At 45.7% G+C, this 16,120-nt stretch overlaps 1 long non-coding RNA gene across 1 annotated transcript in view; it reads right to left on the reverse strand.

Moving 5' to 3' along the window:
* Window positions 1-4,938: 4,938 nt before the first annotated feature.
* LOC122790417 overlaps window positions 4,939-16,120 on the reverse strand; it is a 351,773-nt gene continuing 340,591 nt past the window's right edge. The window contains exon 3 of the long non-coding RNA XR_006363016.1: window positions 4,939-5,070. This is a non-coding gene — a long non-coding RNA (uncharacterized LOC122790417). The remainder of the gene's footprint in view (window positions 5,071-16,120) is intronic.

The raw sequence follows: 16,120 nt of genomic DNA on the forward strand, positions 1-16,120 counted from the left end.
CGAGCTAAGGGGAGAAGGGGAATAGCTGCTGCCATGAGTCCTAACACCTTCAAAACTAGTCTGGCTTTGACTTTGTTGCACTGTAAGAGAAGGGAAACTTGGTTCCGAATGTCTGACACTCTCTGCTCTGTGAGTCTGGCTGAAAGATTGAGTGTGTCTAAGGTGGCCTATAAAGGTAATAGATTGACAAGGCGACAAGGCAGATTTTTCGAAATTTATCGAAATGCCCAGAGCTTGGCAAGATTGGATGGTGAAGTCCCTGGATAGAAGAAGCTGATGTCTGGTGGTGGCGGTAAGGAGCCAGTCGTCTAAATATGGAAACACCTGGAATCCTTGACGTCTCAAGTGAGCCGACCACTGCCATGCATTTGGTAAACACACGGGGGGGCTGTAGTGAGACCAAAGGGCAGGGCCCTGAACTGGTAGTGACTGGCTCCCAGCCTGAAGCGGAGATATCTCCTGGAGCGTCTGTTCATCTTGATGTGGTAGTACGCGTCCTGAAGATCTATCGAGCACATCCAATTGTCCTGACCCAAGAAGGGTAGAATGGACTGTAGCGTGACCATCCGGAATTTTGTTTTCCTGACATACTTGTTTAAGTAGCTGAGATCCAGTATGGGTCTCCAGTCCCCTGTTTTTTTTGGTACCAAAAAGAATTTGGAGTAGATTCCGGATCCTTGCTGGTCTGCTGAGACTGATTGGATAGCTTTTTTTGATAGCAGCTTTGAAATTTCTAATGCTGCTTGTTCCCTTAGACCGGGTGGAACGTCTGGAAGGGATCTTCTGGGTTGGGATGGGATGGGAACAAAGGGAATTTTGTAACCCTCGGATATGATCGACTGTACCCATTTGTCTTGAGTAAGGGAAAGCCAGGCTTTTGTGTACAGGGATAACCTTCCCCAGACTGCCTCCGAAGGTGGACAGCCGGGCAGCCCCTCAGGGATGCTGAAAGGGTTTGTCAGAGAACATTTCTCTGCTACCCTGGTTTTGTGGACCTCCTCTGCCTCTAGGGCGGCGTCTATTATTATTCCCCCCTCTGCCTCTAGAGGGGAATCGGCCTTGTGCGTCAGATGAGACTCCCTAGGATTGTTTGCGGAACCACATCTTTCCTCCCCTCTGACCCTTGGGATAGGGTCTAGAAGGGGTGGAAAAACGGACTCCTACGGCAGAGAGAGTCTTACCTTCTACCTCGCACCTGGTCAATGTATCCTTCACCTGTGGACCAAACAAGGATGATCCATCAAAGGGAGAATTGGTGAAGGACGCCTTGAAAGGGTCCGCAAAGTTGCATAGCCGCATCCAGGCGTGACGTCGTAAGGCAACACCTGTGCCTGCGGCTCTACTCGCCCCATCTGCAGCTTAAGAGACCAGTCGCATGGAGGAGTTAACAATGGAATTCAGGGTTGCCAACTGGGAGTTCATTGTGTCTTTGAACCCCTCAGCTGTAGGATCCTTTATCAGTTCACCCATATTCTTGAGTAAATCTCTCTGGAGCCGAGTGAAGTGGCATAAGTAATTCAGCGAACGCATAGAAAAGGTCGCTGATGAGAATATCCGCTTGCCGTACCTGTCCATGGTCCTAGATTCCTTATTAGGAGGATGGACAGGAACCGAAGGATCAGCTAACTCCTTCTTAGTGGCTGCAGCCACCACCATGGCATCAACAGGGACACCTTTGGATAAAAAATCTTTATCTCTAGGGGCAGTAATAAATTTAGATGGTCTCCTCGGGTGGTTTCCACTGAGTCAGGAGCCGTCCAAGCCTTCCTTGCCACCACTTCGATAAGGGGGTCAAAGCGAGGGGACACCCAGGACGTAGAGGGGCGAGAGCCAAACGCCTCAAGATACACTGACTCATCCTCCGAAGGGTTAAGGGCTGGCCAGTTCCCCCTCTGTTTCAGGATCTCAAGGATGTCAGCAAAGGAGACATCCTCAGAGGGGGATCGAGGGGAACCTTCGGATTCCGCTAAGTCAGTGTCAGAGGTGATAGACTCAGGGGAGTCAATGTGCTTCCTCTTGCACTGCCTCTTCCTTGGGGGATCTCCTACCGGGTCAGGAGAGGCCTCGGAAGAGGAGGAAATTCCCAATGGGGAAACTTGAGGAGTTGGCTCTCTGTGGTCTAAAACAAGGATGTGAGTAGAAATCACCGCAGGCACTGTAGATGGGGGGGGGCTGAAGGAGCCGACTGTGGGGCAGAACCTGGTTCTAGCACGCTCCGCATGACCACGAAGGCACCCCTGTCAGGCAAGGCCAGAGGCCCCCGCTCCGAAGAGACAAGGACCTTTCCCGGCACTGACAGGGACGGCTCCGAAGCCGATGTCGGAGCCGAACTCACCAGCGCCGAAGCCCCGAGAGGGAGAGCAGGGTCGGACAAGGGTCCGATGCCACTCGCCCCCTCGGAGCCAACGAGGGAAGCTCGGCGCCGAGATCCCTCCAAGGAGGAGATCAGAGCAGACGACGGAGCCAAAAGGGAAGGTATCTGATCCGACGCACTGACAATCATGGCTCCGACAAGCCCTGGCTCCGAACTCAAAGGAGTCGGAGGAGGAATGTATTGGGGAACGGAAATAGCCGCTGACTGGTGAGTCGGGCTATGCAGCATTTGGCCCAGTGCCTCGGACTTGAGAAGTCTACTCACTACCCTTTGCAAATCGTGGTCAGATAACCTGGAAGACCGTGAGGAATGAGTTTTATGGCTCCGTTCAGAAAGAAGAGGGGATCCTGGTGCCGAATGCGCGGAGCCGATAGAGGGGGATCTGGACCTCTTCCTAGACTGTGGCTCCGATAAGAGTATCGGAGCCAATGGAGTTTTATCAGCCTCGGCTCCAGCCGGAGCCGAGGTAACAGTATGAGGCTTGGAAACATCGGCTCCGGCCGGAGCCGATGTCGAAGCAGACTCAATCTTTCCAGCAGTCGACTCTGCAACCGGAGCCGACTGTTTGGAAGTTTTAGAAGGATTCCCCGACACAGACTGAGTCGGGGGGTCTTCAGGCTTTAATAAGCCCCGCAAGATTAATTTGTTCTTGCGTTCCTGCAGGACTCTAGGGCTAAAACCATGACAAACAGCACAAGAGTCCTGCAGGTGCAAAGGTCCCAGGCAATACACACAAGAAGTGTGACAGTCTGTCAGACATTTTCTGACAGCACGAGTCACACTTCTTGAAGCCTGAGACCTTAGAGTCTTTCGACATCGTAAAAGAAGTGCCTGACAACAACACAAACACACTACAGACACACCCTCTACTGAAAAAATTATTAAAATTATTAAATTATTAAGGCTAACAAGCCACAAATATACACACACACACACACACACACACACACACACACACACACACACACACACACACACACACACAAGCCCTTAACTAAAAAACAACTAATTTAGTCACTAAAGGACTGGGGGAAGGGAGGGGCTGAAGGCCTATAAGATAGGGGAAGAAAGGAAGGAATATAGACCCGAAAAAAAACAGGGGTCGATTTATCTAACTATTTAATAAACTAAAAGGTAATGGTATGAGAGAAAAAAGGGGTTAAGAAATACCTAATATGGTAAAACTCTAACTCACCTGCATGAGCCGGTAGAAAATCACCTCGTCGGCTATAGCGGCAAACGAGATCTGGGTAGTTACCGCCTAGCATTGTGGGATATAGGGGAGCCTCGAGCCGGTGGAATTAGCTCTCGAGCTTTAGTATTGGCCGAGTCGGAGCCGAGGATCGGCTCCGAACCCATCCAGCAAGAATGAAGGCGAGATTGACAACTTAACATTCATACTTTGACTTAGGAAGGGGTCCATTCCCATCATGGTATTAGAAACCCAAAAGACTTGGAGAAACTGAAGTGTGAGAGCAATCTCAGATTCATAGGTTACAGAGAAAATCTAAATCCTGATGAAGAAGATTTGACCAGAGGAGCAGGGGAATCCCACTTCCATGGAATCTTAGGATACGGTCCCAAGGTGTCTGTCATATCTGGGGATTTCTTCCTTTCTTTGTCGGTTTTCATTTCATCTGATTTTTCTTTGGGTTTGTCCTCCCAAACTTATCCAACTTCTTGCTTAGAGAAGTTGAAGCCAAGAAAGTAGAATGTGTAGTATACCCTGTCTAAAGAGGAGGAAAGTCACTTCTTTTCTCTTTGCTTATACAGCTCTACATCCAAAAGAGGCACAGGCCTCACAGTCAACATGAAAATGGGCCATGACCAGACAGAGTATGCCTAATGACTGTGGCCCTGTGGGGGGAAATTGTGCTCACAGGCCATGCACTTTTTAAAGCCTTGGACCTTTTTAGTCATAGTATAAAACATGGAAAACAGTATTCATTTTCTTTTTTGTAACAGAATAACTACAACTGTATTCAAAAAAACGTGTAGAATCCAAACAGTAACCTACAAAACTACAAAGAGTAATTATTTTTAAACACTTAACTTTTTAAAGTACAGTTATTTGGAGAGTAATTAAATAAACCTTAAAACTTAAAGGAAATTTTCAATCCTAAACTACCAACATATACACCAGAAGTTTTACTTACCAATAATACTATAGGCATAACAAAACTCTTATATTAAGACTATAAATTTATCTACTACTTTGATGACAGGAGAGGAGAAAGGGTGGCTAACTAATTGCCAAGAAACAGCCAAAAAAAGCTATAACAGCTGAACACTTATCCCTTATGCTGAATCCTCAAATACATATCTGTATTCTTCGGGTGGCAAATAAGACCTGAGACACTTAGGTGGAGTGGGCGGAATTCTGGGTAGGACAGGAGTCACAGCCCCGGATCCACAGCTTCGACAAAGGTAAAGAGGGATCTGACAAACCAAAGGTTGAATCTATGAAAATAAACATCAGATCACATAGTATCACACAGCAATGCATTTTTTTTTGCAAAACCAAAAAAGGAGGGATGGCAAAACAACACACTTTGCTGCAACTAACCTTGTCTTTTCCACCTGAAACACTAAGGTCAGAGGTCAGGGTGGCCAATGAAGTGACAGCATCACTATGAGCAGGATTATACTGCTGAACTATCTGGCTGGGAGGCTCACCTTCCACATGTATTTCTGTCCTATAAATAGAAAAGGAAGCATGAATGGTGATTGAGATAAAGCACTAAGAAAAAACATTTTGAAGCGTGGGATGCAAACTAATTCAAAGGCTTTCATTTCAACATCTTTATCCAAGTCCTCGGGTTCATAGGAACCCAAGCTAACTAAACTCTGCAAGAAAAAAAAAAATACTTACTTACAATAACATTCCATCTGTGTTGTCCATTTTCATTCTTCCACAACCGTTGGGATCTGTCCAACCCTCAGATATGACTTGGCCATTGGCAATTACTTCAGTTGATGGCCAATAGAAAACTCTGGAGCTGGTCCTTTACCCATAATACACCAACCCCTAACAAACTTCAGATCTTGTTTGTTGGTTTACATAATGTAAGAAATATTACCATAATATCCCTGGTACAAGAAGCCATTATCTGGAGCTCAGCATAAGGAACACTGGTGTCCTTACAAGTTCTCGTTCTTCCAGAAATCAGTTGTTAAAAAGGTTGGGAGTTGGTGGGAGGAGAGTTCAGGAACTATGAAAATGGACAACACAGATGGAGTGTTATGGTGAGAACATAACTTCTTTTTTGATGATGTCAATTTTCATTAATTCCTCAACAGTTGGGACAGAGTCCCCAGCCACCTACAATTCCAGGTGGACTCTAAAGAAGGATATTCCTGAGCACAAAGTCTGCTCTTCTACTTGAGACCAGACCTAATTTGTAATGAGTAATAAAGGTATAAGGAATGGCCCAAGTTGCAGCCACATATGTCATCCATGGAAGCCCTAGATAGAAAATCTGAAGAAGCTGCCATGGACCTAATTGAATGGGCTCTTAAAAGGTTTTAGCAAGGATAGGCCTAACTTGCTGGAGACTAATGATATACAATCAATCAGCAATCTCCCTCCTCAAAATCCGTGTCTTCAATGAGAGACTCTCTGGGGGAGTCCAAATGCCTCCCCTTACACATTCTCTTCTGAGGGTGATCCTCTGCTGTGGGCTCAGGGTTGGACTCAGAAGATATGGGTACCACGAGTGGGGCAGTGCTCATCTGAAGGCATTCGCGAGAGGGCTGACCCTGGATGGATGATGAGACCTCAGCACCCAATCCCAACAAAGCCTGGGGTGGACCTTGAGAAGGAGAGGTAACTGCAAAAGTGAAGAAGATCCTCTCTACCAGCAGACGGACTGGATGAAGCCCCTCCCACATCCCCAGCAGCCAGGGCCACCTGAGAAGGAAGAAGAGACCCCAAAGCTGTGCTGAAGCCCCTGAATGATACTGGCCCTGAGCTGTCCAATGCCAAAGCCCCCATGGGAAGGGGGGCAGGACATCTTCCGACTGCACGAGGTGCATCTCTTAAAACCTACAGGCTTATCAGCCACACTAAAAAACTACAACACACACACAGCCAAAAAACAACTTTGTTAAGAGAAAGACTACTTTAAGAAAAGGTGCAAAGCTCCAAATGCTTGAAAAGCGGAGGGGAAAAACCAATCTAAGCAAACAACCAGGTTCTCACAATGAGAGGAGGAACTACAATTAAAATAAAAGAGAAAGTAGTTAAATACAGCAATGTCACCCTAAAATGGCCTGCAAGGGCAGCTAGCCTAGTGCTAACGTAGGAACCTATTCATGTTTTGTTTAATAACTTTATTAAATTATCACTTAAGACATATGCAAACATACAGTATTAGAAAAAAATCTTAACATTTTTCCCCTTTTACATACAATACACATTACATATCTTTTTTTAATAGCTGTCACCAGTCCAACTTGACATAATTTGCTAAATTCCTGCCTCCCCTTAAGCCTCACTCCTCCTCCTCCTGAACACTATTCTGTATGTATTCTTACCAGAATTTCTATTTCTTTCTATGTAATATGCTTCTTTACTCATCTAAATAAGAAGTTATGTACTCACCATAACGTTCCATGTTTGTTGTCCATCTCGGCTTCATTCATTGCTGGTTGGGTTTGGAACAGAGAATAGGTTCTGACTCTGCCTATACAAAAGCTCAAGAGCTTCCACCGGCTCGAGGCTATACTCTATCCCATCATGCTCTGGGAAGACTATCCAGATCTTGTTTGCAAATACTATAACTAGTAGTATTGACATAATACCATGTCCCAAGAAAAAAAAACTAAGGAAGAGATTCAAAGAAAAATAAAGTCCAGTTAGCAATAAACCTCTCGATCTTCCTGGAGCGAAGGCTGGAGGAAGGTGGGTGGGATGCAAGAATGAAGGCGAGATGGACAACAAACATGGAACGTTATGGTGAGTACATAACTTCTTAATGTTATGTTGCCCTATCTCTCCTTCATTCGTTGTTGGTTGGGACAGCATCCCTAACACCCTCTTCCTTGGGTGGCTCAAGGGAAAATACTCTTCAGAACAGTGGATTCAAAGGAGGCCCTGTTGCTGGAGGGCAAATCAACTTTGTAATGAGTACTAAAGGTATGAGGCTTTACCCATGTTGCTGCAGCACAAATTGAATCCTTGGGTAGCCTTGCCTGAAAGGCACACGAGTTTGCTATCGCTCTTGTGGAATGGCTTTTTATCTTTCCTGGAAGTTCTCTATTCTGAGATGTGTATGTGAAGGTTATACACTCAGTAATCCACTTGGAAAGCGTGACCTTAGATATTGGGGTGCCCTTCTTTTTATCTGAAAAAGATACAAACAGTTGTGGTCTGATTTCCTGAATTCCTTTGTTCTGTGAAGGTAGAAATGTAATTGTCTGTGTACGTCCAAGTTGGTGTAATCTGTACTCTGCCTTGTTGCCATATTTTGGGAAAAACAGGCAAGTCAATGGATTGATTCAAATTTGCTTCAGAACATACCTTGGGGAGGAATGAAGGGTTAGTTCTCAGGGATACTCTATCTTTGTGGAAAATCAAGTAAGGGGGACATATTGACAAAGCTTGGAGTTCTGACACCTGTCTAGCAGACGTGAAGGTTGTTTTCCACTTTAGAAACTTTAGTTCACAAGATGATGCAGGTTCAAAGAGAGGAAGGATCAAGGTGAACAATGCAAAGTTAAGGTCCCAAGGAGCTGGTGGTTCTTTCACTAGAGGCCTTAGCACAAAAACACCTTTAAAAAAGGCTTTGCAAAGCTTGTGGGACATGATTTTTAATCCCATTTCTCCAATATGATAATTTGATGTTGTTGTGTCTTTCGGCTTTTCCCGGTTAGGGATCGCTATAGTGGAACTCCGGTCCGCTAATGATTGGCAGTTGATGTTTACGTGCTGAGATGCCAGCCCTAACGCACACCCTTCAATGAAGGTACGCCCATTCAAGCATGTCTCCACGCAGAAGACGGTCTAGCTGAGTCTCGAACCGGACAGCGTCTTACTGTGAGGCGACAGCGCTACCGCAGCACAACCACCGCGGATATGATCATTTGATATAGCAGCCAATAGAACTCTAATGGTAGCCACTGCTGCACCTTCATCAAAAAGTTTCGCTAGAAAGTCTAATACGGTTGTTACAGGGGCAATGAAAGGATCAATGTGATTGTTGAGCGCCCAATGGGAGAACCTTTTCCATTTCCTACCATACAGTTTCCTGGTTGAAGCCTTATGGGACGAAATCAAAATATGTTTCACTGCAGGGAAAATATCTGGAAGCCTGGTTAGGTGTGGAAGTGGTGCAGCCAAGCTGTCAGTTTGAGGGTTTGAATAGACGGATGGAGTGTCCCTGATGGACGAGTCAGGAGGTCTGAACTGGGTTCAGAATCCACTGCTCCTCTTGGAGATGGGGCCATAGAAAACAAAAAAATCTTGCTTTTTTCCCACTTTTCTGAGATTTAAAAAAGTTCAGTTACAGATTTGCTGTTCTGAACTGTTTGTAAGTTTCTTGGAGGCCATTGTTTGCTTGGGCTAAAGGGAAGTCTCTGTGTTCATTAGTGGCAGTGATAAACATTGAGCAGCCTGCCTGCCCCTGTGGGAGTGGTTACTGCCTTGAAACTGTAGTTTTATTGGCCATTTTGGGTCAATTCCTAACTCCTTGATCTCCCTCTCTTAAAACCCGATTGCCTCGTGGTTTTGGCATCTTTTTGGACTTGTTGGCTGTTGGTGAAGCACCCACCAAGAGGAGAAAACGCTGAGAGAAGAAAGGAGCCACTTTTGAGATTTTAAGTATTTTGCTTCAGATTATTTAAGTTTTTCTGCATTGCCGCCTACTTTTGAGCATTTTCTGGCTTGTTAAATTTGATTTCTGTGTTGGTAACTGTATTTAGAACACAACCTAGAGCTGATTACTGAATTTCCTGCCTGCACTTATTTTTAAAATCGTTTTTTTTCTTAAAACTTGCATTTTATCTGTCTCTGGCCTAGCACTCAAGTGTGGGGTCATTTACTGCACTATTCTAACTTGTTGATACTTGTGAACCTCTGCTTTCCTTAAAAAAAACAAAAATATCTTGCTTTTTTCCCCACTTTTCTGAGATTTAAAAAAGTTCAATTACAGACTTGCTGTTCTGAACTGTTTGTAAGTTTCTTGGAGGCCATTGTTTGCTTGGGCTAAAGGGAAGTCTCTGTGTTCATCAGTGGCAGTGATAAACATTGAGCAGCCTGCCTGCCCCTGTGGGAGTGGTTACTGCCTTGAAACTGTAGTTTTATTGGCCATTTTGGGTCAATTACTAACTCATTAATCTCCCTCTCTTAAAACCCTCTTTTGCGCGGTTTTGCGCATAGCGCAACATCGGGCAGCGCCGCCTAATTGGGTTTAAACTATTCACTTTTTCCCTTAGAACTGCTCTATCTCTCAAACTAAACACCATATTCTCATTCTAAGGCCCCTCACTGGTCCAAATAAGTAATTTTACAAGTTAGCACTAATAAACCATAAGCACTACTTACTCTTATACTCTCTACGATTACCTTGTCCCCTATTAGTCCGTTTTAATTCAGTTCCCTATATTACTCTAGCATGTCCAAAGGTCAGTCAATGGTTTCCTCTCCAGTCCAGCTGGTGAATCTGGGAATTTTGAGGCAATGTTACAACTGTCTCATGTACACGGACAACCCTCTCCTCCTCCTCCAAACAGGTTCAAATATATGTGAGAGATGCAACCATATAGCCAAACCGGAGGCTGAGCTCTCTCATCTCAAAACTGGTGTAACCAGTGAGGAGGAGAAGGTAACCTCACACAACACAATTCCAGTATCACATAGTCCCACCACAACAACGAACTAAACACATAAAAACACAAAAACATACTCGGAGGCTCTAAACAAAAATCTACCTAAGCAACAGAGACCTCCAAAGCAGACATCCAAGCAAACGCTACCCCAAAACAAAACACGTACAACACATAGCACACAAAGTCAGTGTGCCAAGCAGTCACAGTCCTTAAGGCTGAATAACACACCTGATACTCTTGTAATAGGTGACTCTATTGTCAGACACACTGACGTCCCACTCACCAGGCTGAATAAAGAGAAGGTCACAGTGAGCTGCCTGTCGGGCACTAGGATCCGCCACATAACGCAAGCACTCAGGTCACTCCAAAACAAATACAAATATGACTCAGTCATTGTACATGCTGATGTGAATGACCTGAGACGTACCTCCCTTGACTACATGAAAAGAGACATAGAGGAGCTCTCTGATCATGTAGCCCAGGCCGGTATGACCCTAACCTTGAGCAGCATCTTACCCTCACCTAGAATGATGCCACAGTATAAAGACAAAATGATTGATTTTAACAATTGGCTAAAATTTTGGTGTCATTCAAAGGGGATCCAGTGTCTGTCAGCCTGGGATGACATGCTCGACAAGCTACGTTGCTTCGCTAGGGACTGCTTGCACCTGTTACCCCTGGGCTTTCGGATATTGGCAAAGGCTCTTGCCACCCCCATAGTGCCTTTTTTAGGCAAGGCTCAAAAGTCAAACCCACCTCCAGAGACAGCACAAGGAACAAGAAACTAAGGGTAATGCTGCTAAACGCCAGAAGTCTTAACCTCAAGATGCATGCACTCGAAGCTCTCCTCAGTATGGAGAACATCGATATCTGTGCAGTGACAGAAACCTGGTTCAAGGCTCCAGAGAGCACCCCAGCACTACCAGGTTATACTTCATATCATGCTTTTTGGCCCCAAAACCTGGACCGAACCACAAAAGGAAGGGGAGTTTCCATATTTATCAAGGATATCCACACCTCCAGGTTAGTGGCATTGCACGAAGTATCGGAGACCATCCATGTGCAACTGACAGTGGGCAAGACTGCTTTTCAGTTTATAGCATCCTACAGACCACCCTCTCAAAGGCAGGAATCCCACTCGGCTTTCCCGAAAACATTGGAGAACATGAAGATCTCTCCGAACACCATTATATTGGGCGACTTCAACTACCCAAACATAGACTGGGAGCATTACTCAAGCCCCAGCACCTTAGCACAAAGGTTCCTGGAATTTATAAACTCAAATGCTATGGAACAACTAGTCACCACTCCCACAAGAGGGGAAAACATACTAGACCTGATCATTACCAACATAGGGACTCTATGCTCCATACCAGAAGTATATCCCTCATTGGTAAGATAAGGCCATAAATTAATTTCACTGGATATCCACATCCCGACCCCACCCCAGCCCAGAAAACCACAGTGAAAAACTGCTCAAAAGCGAACTTCACACTTCTCAAAACCGAAGTGGAATCCTTCAAGGCCCCAGGGCCAGTGGAAACTACTGCCCAAACTGCGGAATCCTATATAAACGCATTCTACGGACATCTCCAGGAATGCATGGATCATGCTATCCCAAACAAAATCAAGACCCAGTCATCCAAAGGAAGGCGTCCAAGTCTGGTGGACCCCAGCCATAAATAAATTGTACAACAGAAGGAGGAAGCTACTACATGATAGAGCAAAATCCCTAAAAGGGAAGGCATCTCTGATCAGTACTAGCAAAAAATTACGATCCCTCATAAAATCCTCCAAGGCCAGCTTCGAGAGAAAAACTGCACAGGACACTAAAGACAATCATAAGGCTTTTTTCAGTTATGTTAGGAACCTGGGATGCAACTCCCAGACTTGTTCTGAGATGATTCTAAGCGACAAAAAATACACTGAACCCACAGACATCGCCAATATCCTGGCAGACAGGTTCAGTGCAAACTCCCCCCCCCCCCCCAAAAGAGCAAGTATCTATCCCGGCAGAGTGCAGCCTCCCAAACATCTCTGATGCTCAGGTGAAGGCCGCCCTCTCCAAAGCAAAAAACACTGCTTCCATGGGACCAGATGGCGTCCCGGGTTGCGTCCTATATGAACTCCAAGAAGAACTAATCCCTCAAGTAAAACTGCTGTACAATCTCAGCCTCACTACAGGATATGTGCCAAAAGAATGGCGTACAGCAACAGTGGTCCCACTCCACAAAGGTGGCGCTTCTGCGGACCCTGGAAACTATCGCCCCATAAGCCTGACTAGCCTAGTCTGCAAGGCTATGGAGAGGATCATCATGGAACTCATAAACAAAGACATTGGGGACCTACAGACACTAGATCCTACCCAATTTGGCTTTGTCAAGGGCAGATCCTGCCTTTTGAACCTGGTCGACTTCTTCAAAACAGTCACCAAGGCCATAGATGAAGGGAAGGTAGTCCACACAGCCTATCTGGACCTCGCAAACAAAGGCATTTGACACAATACCCCACTCGGGCATCATAGATGAGCTATCCAGCCTAAATATAAACCCCTATGTCACAAGATGGGTAGCAAACTGGCTCAAAGACAGAACCCACAGAGTCAGAGTTGCTGGAGCCATGTTAGACTCGAAACCGGTCACAAGTGGCATCCCACAAGGTTCTGTCCTGGGACCTCTCTTGTTCGGTATTTACTTTTCTGAGGTACAGGCCAACGTGGGAGGACTATGGCTCACCAAGTTCGCAGATGACTGCAAACTGGGCGCCATAATCAACTCTCCAGCTGACACAAACATCCTTCAAAAAGGTCTCGCAGAGACGGATAACTGGTGCCAGCGCCATGGTCTGAAGCTAAATGCCAAAAAGTGTATAGTCATACCATTTGGCAAAAACAATGCGCCCACAAATTACCACATAGGTGGTAACCCATTACGTACAGAGAAAGTAATTAGGGATCTGGGGACCCAAGTTGATAGCAATCTCGCCTTTGACAACCACATTGCCAAAGTGGTTAGAAAGACCTTCTACATAGCCCACCTCATCATGAAAGGATTCACATCTAGATCAAGAGAGGTAATCATGCCCCTTTATTCATCCCTCATCAGACCCATCATAGAATACAACGCCCCCTTTGGGATGTACCTTACCCGACACCGGCAGCAATTAGAAAGACCCCAAAAGTACCTCACCAGGAGGATCAAGGGACTCAAACAGATGCCATATGCTGCTCGGTTAAAAAAAACTCCAGCTCTACTCAGTTGCATACCGCCTACTTCGAGGTGATCTATGCCTGACATATAAAGCTATGTCCAACCCAAAATTAATGGACATGCTCCACCTCAGTAAATCTAAATCCCTTAGAGCCACGCATTCGAGGGACTTGAACCTCAGCACAGAAATAAATAGAACATGCTGGAGGGACAGATTCATAACCCAGAGGCTCCCTTCGCTCTGGAATAGAATTCCAATTCATGTTAGGCAGAGCACCTCACTGACTCTCTTCAAGAAGAATCTTGATGAGTGGATGGGGGATCGTATGTTTGTTCTGGGGATTACTTCCGTGTCACTATTAGACAGAGGCACAGTAAACTAAACTTTAAAAAGGGCACAATATACTCAAATCAAGGGGTGGTGTAAGCCAAACACAATCGGGCTAGGCTTATAAATGCCCCAGGGCAGAAAGCCTAGTATGAACCTATGAACCTAAATCTGATGAGGCCAGTATGGGGAGATGAGTATCAAACTGATCCTCAACGTGCTCGCTTTCTGAAGGACTTTGGGAATCAAGTGAAAGGGTGGAAAGGCATAGAGAAGACCAGAGAGCCAATTGTGTACAAGTGCATCCTTCGGTGACTCCCCCAGAGGTGGGATTAGGGCAAAGTAGCTGCTGCATTTGGCATTTAAAGACGTTGCAAAGAGGTCGCAGCAAGGCTGGCCCCACTTGCAGAAAATCTGCTCCGCAACTTTCTGTTTTAGGGACCACTCGTGAGGCATTAGAATAGCTCTGCTGAGTTTGTCTGCTATCACGCTGGATTTCCCCGGGATGTGCATTGCTATCAGAAAACACTGGGAAGAAAGTGTCCCTTGCCATACTCTTTGGGCCTCTCAACATAGGGAATAAGACTTGGTTCCTCCTTGTTTCTTTATATACCACACCACTGACATTTCGTCTGTCTGGATTGCAACTGTTCCTACTGGAAGGGAGTTCTGGAATGCCTGCAACACCAAAAGTACTGCTGTCATCTCTAGGACATTGACATGCAAGTGGTTCTCGTATTCCTGCCAAATGCCTTGGACCTTTTTCCCCAGATAATGCCCCCCCACCCCATCTGAGAAGCATCTGTGGTCACTGTAGCTGTTGGTTGTGTAAAAATGAATGGTCTGCCTAAATCCAGTGTGAAGCCTCTAGTGCAGATCCCTCTTGCAGGAGTCTGTTATGATAATCTTGTGAGACATGGGCAGCTCCTGCATGGACCATTGGGTGAAAAGTAGCCAGAGGAGAATCCTCATGTGAAGACGAGCCAAGGGTACCAAGGTTATTGCTGCTGCCATAATACCTAAAACTTTCAAAACATCCTTCACTTGCACTTTTTTCTTTGTTAAGAGGTTTTTGACTTGATAACGTAAGGTTTGAACCCTCTCGGGAGGAAGTATGGCCAACATTTGTCTTGTATTTAACTCTGCTCCTATGAAGACAATATGCTGTGATGGCAACAAGGCAGATTTTTCGAAGTTTATCGTAATGCCTAGCTGATAGCAAAGATGAATGGTGGTGTCTCTTGTTCTTGTTAGTAGATGCTCGGTGATGGAGGTTAGGAGCCAGTCATCTAAGTACAGAAACACCCGGAATACTAGACACCTCAATTGAATCGTAATTACTGCCATGCATTTGGTGAACACTCTGGGGGCTGTAGTGAGACCAAAGGGCAGAGCTCAAAACTGGTAGTGACTGGCTCCCAGCCAAAAGCATAAATGACTCCTGGATCCTCTGTCCATCTTTATGTGGTAGTACGCATCCTGGAGATCTATCAAGCGCATTCAATTGTCTTTCCCCAGAAAGCGGAGTATCAACTGGAGTGCCACCATCCAGAACTTTGACTTCTTGATAGACTTGTTTAATCTGCCGAGATCCAGAATGGGTCTCCAGTCCCCTGTCTTTTCTGGAACTAAAAAGAAGCTCAAGTTCCGGATCCAATTTGGTCTGCGGAGACATCTTGGATGACATTTTCTTCTAGCAACTTTTGTACTTCTAGGGTTGCATGGTCTCTTTGACTGGGTGGAACATCTGGGACTGATTTGTTTTTCTAAAGGGGGAGAGGAAAACGGTATGTAGTAACCTCTGGATATGATCGCTTGTACCCATTTGTCTCATATTTTTAGACAGGTGTTTGGGTACAATGACAAGCGACCCCCGACTGCCTCCAAATGTGAACAGACGGGCCTCCTTTCAGGAGTGCTGAAAGAGCCTACCAAGGAAGGAATCCCTGTCGCTCTGGTTTTGCAGACCCCCCGCCGAGTGGTCAGTGTCTCCTACTGTTAATTCCCCCTCTGCCCCTGGGGGAAGAATCACCACATAAGTCTGGGAAAAAACTTTCTGGGACTTATAGAACCACATCCCCACCCCCTCTTCTGGCCTTTGGGATAAGGCCTTGTAGGGAGGGAGAAACTGACTCCAATGGCAGAAAGTGTCTTTCCTTCTTGCTTGCACCTGGTTAGAGTGTCTTTCACTTTTGGCCCAACAAGGATGAGCTGTCAAAAGGGGCGTTAATAAAGGAAGACTTGAAGGGTTCTGCAAAGTCATATAAGTGCATCCAGGAATGCCTCCTTAAGGAAATTCCTGTACCTGCTGCCCTGCTCTCACCATAGTCTGCGTAAGAGATAAGTCGCACAGAGGAGTTTACCACAGAGTTTAAGGTAGAG

The sequence above is a fragment of the Protopterus annectens genome, chromosome 16.part0 (assembly GCF_019279795.1).
Source record: "Protopterus annectens isolate FY-2018-M chromosome 16.part0, PAN1.0, whole genome shotgun sequence".
In the NCBI taxonomy this organism is placed as follows: Eukaryota; Metazoa; Chordata; order Ceratodontiformes; family Protopteridae; genus Protopterus; species Protopterus annectens.